The 6,000-nt window shown below is 43.9% G+C and overlaps 1 long non-coding RNA gene across 4 annotated transcripts; it reads left to right on the forward strand.

Annotated features, from left to right (window-relative positions):
- The first annotated feature begins 176 nt into the window (after nucleotides 1–176).
- LOC126989814 (uncharacterized) lies at nucleotides 177–5,781 on the forward strand. 4 transcript variants are annotated; one of them, XR_007743731.1, is made up of 5 exons: nucleotides 177–595; nucleotides 1,814–2,419; nucleotides 3,028–3,219; nucleotides 3,791–4,090; nucleotides 4,908–5,781. It is a non-coding gene; the product is annotated as an uncharacterized LOC126989814 (long non-coding RNA). The 4 variants fall into 4 exon arrangements; XR_007743728.1 differs by lacking the exons at nucleotides 3,028–3,219; nucleotides 3,791–4,090 and having other exon boundaries at nucleotides 4,416–5,781; XR_007743730.1 differs by lacking the exons at nucleotides 3,028–3,219; nucleotides 3,791–4,090 and having other exon boundaries at nucleotides 177–486; nucleotides 4,416–5,781.
- Nucleotides 5,782–6,000: the final 219 nt, after the last annotated feature.

Here is a 6,000-nt window from a genome sequence, read left to right on the forward strand (position 1 = left end):
ATCCAACCTGCCTGAAAGGAAGGATGAACATAACCTAACCTTACTCACCTACATACCTATGACAAAATTCATTCTTGCTCAAATGTTTTTGGGGAAAATTCATAAGTGGGCAACAATTAAATGACTGTCCAGGGATGATGATTCCAACCCTGGCTGGCAGATTCAAAGGTAGGCATGCTAACCACTACACCATGGAGCCATAAGAATTAGCCACAATATACCAGGACAAATAATTCTTAGTGTGTGCCCTGGTAAGATTCAAATGTGCAGCCCTGGTAGTGAGTAAGTGTATGGTGATTGGTGAGTAAGTTTATGGGCACAAGTAAGTTATGGGCATTGGTGAGTAAGTTTTGGGGGCAGGTGAGTAATTTCATGGGCTCAGGTGAATAAGTTTATGGGCATTGGTAAGTAAGTTTATGGGCACAAGTAAGTTATGGGCATTGGTGAGTAAGTTTTGGGGGCAGGTGAGTAAGTTCATGGGCTCAGGTGAGTAAGTTTATGGGCATAAGTGAGTAAGTTTTGGGGGCAAGGTGAGTAAGTTTATGGGCATTGGTGAGTAAGTTTTGGGGGCAGGTGAGTAAGTTCATGGGCTCAGGTGAGTAAGTTTATGGGCATTGGTGAGTAAGTTTATGGGCACAAGTGAGTAAGTTATGGATATAGGTGAGTAAGTTTTGGGGGCAAGGTGAGTAAGTTTGTTTGCACAAATGAGTAAGTTATGGGAGAGAGAGAGAGAGAGAGAGAGGAGAGAGAGAGAGAGAGAGAGAGAGAGAGAGAGAGAGAGAGAGAGAGAGAGAGAGAGAGAGAGAGAGAGAGAGAGAGAGAGAGAGAGAGAGAGATCTATACAGCAAGGTCTAACAATAGGTACATCCAGCCTGCCTGAAAGGAAGGATGAACATAACCTAACCTTACTCACCTACATACCTATGACAAAATTAATTCTTACTCAAATGTTTTTGGGGAAAATTCATAAGTGGGCAACAATTAAATGACTGTCCAGGGATGGGGATTCCAACCCTGGCTGGCAGATTCATAGGTAGGCATGCTAACCACTACACCACGGAACCATAAGAACTAGCCACACTATACCAGGACAAATAATTCTTAGTGTGTGCCCTGGTAAGATTCAAATGTGCAGCCCTGGTAGTGAGTAAGTGTATGGGGATTGGTGAGTAAGTTTATGGGCACAAGTAAGTTATGGGCATTGGTGAGTAAGTTTTGGGGGCAGGTGAGTAATTTCATGGGCTCAGGTGAATAAGTTTATGGGCATTGGTAAGTAAGTTTATGGGCACAAGTAAGTTATGGGCATTGGTGAGTAAGTTTTGGGGGAAGGTGAGTAAGTTTGTTTGCACAAATGAGTAAGTTAAGGGAGAGAGAGAGAGAGAGAGAGAGAGAGAGAGAGAGATCTATACAGCAAGGTCTAACAATAGGTACATCCAACCCGCCTGAAAGGAAGGATGAACATAACCTAACCTTACTCACCTACATACCTATGACAAAATTAATTCTTGCTCAAATGTTTTTGGGGAAAATTCATAAGTGGGCAACAATTAAATGACTGTCCAGGGATGATGATTCCAACCCTGGCTGGCAGATTCAAAGGTAGGCATGCTAACCACTACACCATGGAGCCATAAGAATTAGCCACACTATACCAGGACAAATAATTCTTAGTGTGTGCCCTGGTAAGATTCAAATGTGCAGCCCTGGTAGTGAGTAAGTGTATGGGGATTGGTGAGTAAGTTTATGGGCACAAGTAAGTTATGGGCATTGGTGAGTAAGTTTTGGGGGCAGGTGAGTAATTTCATGGGCTCAGGTGAATAAGTTTATGGGCATTGGTAAGTAAGTTTATGGGCACAAGTAAGTTATGGGCATTGGTGAGTAAGTTTTGGGGGCAGGTGAGTAAGTTCATGGGCTCAGGTGAGTAAGTTTATGGGCATAAGTGAGTAAGTTTTGGGGGCAAGGTGAGTAAGTTTATGGGCATTGGTGAGTAAGTTTTGGGGGCAGGTGAGTAAGTTCATGGGCTCAGGTGAGTAAGTTTATGGGCATTGGTGAGTAAGTTTATGGGCACAAGTGAGTAAGTTATGGATATAGGTGAGTAAGTTTTGGGGGCAAGGTGAGTAAGTTTGTTTGCACAAATGAGTAAGTTATGGGAGAGAGAGAGAGAGAGAGAGAGAGAGAGAGAGAGAGAGAGAGAGAGAGAGAGAGAGAGAGAGAGAGAGAGATCTATACAGCAAGGTCTAACAATAGGTACATCCAGCCTGCCTGAAAGGAAGGATGAACATAACCTAACCTTACTCACCTACATACCTATGATAAAATTAATTCTTACTCAAATGTTTTTGGGGAAAATTCATAAGTGGGCAACAATTAAATGACTGTCCAGGGATGGGGATTCCAACCCTGGCTGGCAGATTCATAGGTAGGCATGCTAACCACTACACCACGGAACCATAAGAACTAGCCACATTATACCAGGACAAATAATTCTTAGTGTGTGCCCTGGTAAGATTCAAATGTGCAGCCCTGGTAGTGAGTAAGTGTATGGGGATTGGTGAGTAAGTTTATGGGCACAAGTAAGTTATGGGCATTGGTGAGTTAGGTTTGGGGCAGGTGAGTAATTTCATGGGCTCAGGTGAATAAGTTTATGGGCATTGGTAAGTAAGTTTATGGGCACAAGTAAGTTATGGGCATTGGTGAGTAAGTTTTGGGGGCAAGGTGAGTAAGTTTGTTTGCACAAATGAGTAAGCTATGAGAGAGAGAGAGAGAGAGAGAGAGAGAGAGAGAGAGAGAGAGAGAGAGAGAGAGAGAGAGAGAGAGAGAGAGAGAGAGATCTATACAGCAAGGTCTAACAATAGGTACATCCAACCCGCCTGAAAGGAAGGATGAACATAACCTAACCTTACTCACCTACATACCTATGACAAAATTAATTCTTGCTCAAATGTTTTTGGGGAAAATTCATAAGTGGGCAACAATTAAATGACTGTCCAGGGATGGGGATTCCAACCCTGGCTGGCAGATTCAAAGGTAGGCATGCTAACCACTACACCATGGAGCCATAAGAATTAGCCACACTATACCAGGACAAATAATTCTTAGTGTGTGCCCTGGTAAGATTCAAATGTGCAGCCCTGGTAGTGAGTAAGTGTATGGGGATTGGTGAGTAAGTTTATGGGCACAAGTAAGTTATGGGCATTGGTGAGTAAGTTTTGGGGGCAGGTGAGTAATTTCATGGGCTCAGGTGAATAAGTTTATGGGCATTGGTAAGTAAGTTTATGGGCACAAGTAAGTTATGGGCATTGGTGAGTAAGTTTTGGGGGCAAGGTGAGTAAGTTTGTTTGCACAAATGAGTAAGTTATGGGAGAGAGAGAGAGAGAGAGAGAGAGAGAGAGAGAGAGAGATCTATACAGCAAGGTCTAACAATAGGTACATCCAACCCGCCTGAAAGGAAGGATGAACATAACCTAACCTTACTCACCTACATACCTATGACAAAATTAATTCTTGCTCAAATGTTTTTGGGGAAAATTCATACGTGGGCAACAATTAAATGACTGTCCAGGGATGGGGATTCCAACCCTGGCTGGCAGATTCAAAGGTAGGCATGCTAACCACTACACCATGGAGCCATAAGAATTAGCCACACTATACCAGGAGAAATAATTCTTAGTGTGTGCCCTGGTAAGATTCAAATGTGCAGCCCTGGTAGTGAGTAAGTGTATGGTGATTGGTGAGTAAGTTTATGGGCACAAGTAAGTTATGGGCATTGGTGAGTAAGTTTTGGGGGCAGGTGAGTAATTTCATGGGCTCAGGTGAATAAGTTTATGGGCATTGGTAAGTAAGTTTATGGGCACAAGTAAGTTATGGGCATTGGTGAGTAAGTTTTGGGGGCAGGTGAGTAAGTTCATGGGCTCAGGTGAGTAAGTTTATGGGCATTGGTGAGTAAGTTTTGGGGGCAAGGTGAGTAAGTTTATGGGCATTGGTGAGTAAGTTTTGGGGGCAGGTGAGTAAGTTCATGGGCTCAGGTGAGTAAGTTTATGGGCATTGGTGAGTAAGTTTATGGGCACAAGTGAGTAAGTTATGGACATAGGTGAGTAAGTTTTGGGGGCAAGGTGAGTAAGTTTGTTTGCACAAATGGTAAGTTATGTTAGAGAGAGAGAGAGAGAGAGAGAGAGAGAGAGAGAGAGAGAGAGAGAGAGAGAGAGAGAGAGAGAGAGATCTATACAGCAAGGTCTAACAATAGGTACATCCAGCCCACCTGAAAGGAAGGATGAACATAACCTAACCTTACTCACCTACATACCTATGACAAAATTAATTTTTACTCAAATGTTTTTGGGGAAAATTCTTAAGTGGGCAACAATTAAATGACTGTCCAGGGAGGGGGATTCCAACCCTGGCTGGCAGATTCATAGGTAGGCATGCTAACCACTACACCACGGAGCCATAAGAATTCGCCACACTATACCAGGACAAATCATTCTTAGTGTGTGCCCTGGTAAGATTCAAATGTGCAGCCCTGGTAGTGAGTAAGTGTATGGGGATTGGTGAGTAAGTTTATGGGCACAAGTAAGTTATGGGCATTGGTGAGTAAGTTTTGGGGGCAGGTGAGTAATTTCATGGGCTCAGGTGAATAAGTTTATGGGCATTGGTAAGTAAGTTTATGGGCACAAGTAAGTTATGGGCATTGGTGAGTAAGTTTTGGGGGCAGGTGAGTAAGTTCATGGGCTCAGGTGAGTAAGTTTATGGGCATAAGTGAGTAAGTTTTGGGGGCAAGGTGAGTAAGTTTATGGGCATTGGTGAGTAAGTTTTGGGGGCAGGTGAGTAAGTTCATGGGCTCAGGTGAGTAAGTTTATGGGCATTGGTGAGTAAGTTTATGGGCACAAGTGAGTAAGTTATGGATATAGGTGAGTAAGTTTTGGGGGCAAGGTGAGTAAGTTTGTTTGCACAAATGAGTAAGTTATGGGAGAGAGAGAGAGAGAGAGAGAGAGAGAGATCTATACAGCAAGGTCTAACAATAGGTACATCCAGCCTGCCTGAAAGGAAGGATGAACATAACCTAACCTTACTCACCTACATACCTATGATAAAATTAATTCTTACTCAAATGTTTAGCACATGATCAGGCCGTGGTGAACACATATCACGAGTCTAGCACATGATCAGGCCGTGGTGAACACATATCACGAGTCCAGTACATCAGGCCGTGGTGAACACATATCACGAGTCTAGCACATGATCAGGCCGTGGTGAACACATATCACGAGTCTAGCACATGATCAGGCCGTGGTGATTACATATCACGAGTCTAGCACATGATCAGGCCGTGGTGAACACATATCACGAGTCCAGCACATGATCAGGCAGTGGCGATTACATATCACGAGTTTAGCACATGATCAGGCCGTGGTGAACACATATCACGAGTCCAGCACATGATCGGGCCGTGGTGAACACATATCACGAGTCCAGCACATGATCAGGCCGTGGTGAACACATATCACGAGTCCAGCAAATTATCAGGCCGTGGTGAATACATCTCGAGTCCAGCACATGATCAGGCCGTGGTGAACTCATACCACGATTCTAGCACATGATCGGGCCATGGTGAATCCATATCACGAGTCTAGTACATGATCAGGCCTTGGTGAATACATATCATGAGTCTAGCACATGATCAGGCCGTGGTAATTACGACGTTAACCCCCGCCCCTTTTAATTATCAGCACGCAATTTACTGACCCTATTTACCCCTTATTCGCCACCGAACATGACCTAATTACGAATTCCACCTACTCCCATTAGCCCCACCCCATTACCATTAACCCCAGCCCCCATTAATTATCACCACGCAATTTACTCTCCCCGTTTACCCATTATTCGACACCGAACATGACCAAATTACGAATTCCACCTACTCCCATTAGCCACCCCCATTACTATCAACCCCCGCCCCCACTGATTATCACCACGCAATTTACTGACCCCATTAACCCAGTA

The sequence above is a fragment of the Eriocheir sinensis genome, unplaced genomic scaffold (assembly GCF_024679095.1).
Source record: "Eriocheir sinensis breed Jianghai 21 unplaced genomic scaffold, ASM2467909v1 Scaffold1310, whole genome shotgun sequence".
NCBI classification, from domain to species: Eukaryota; Metazoa; Arthropoda; class Malacostraca; order Decapoda; family Varunidae; genus Eriocheir; species Eriocheir sinensis.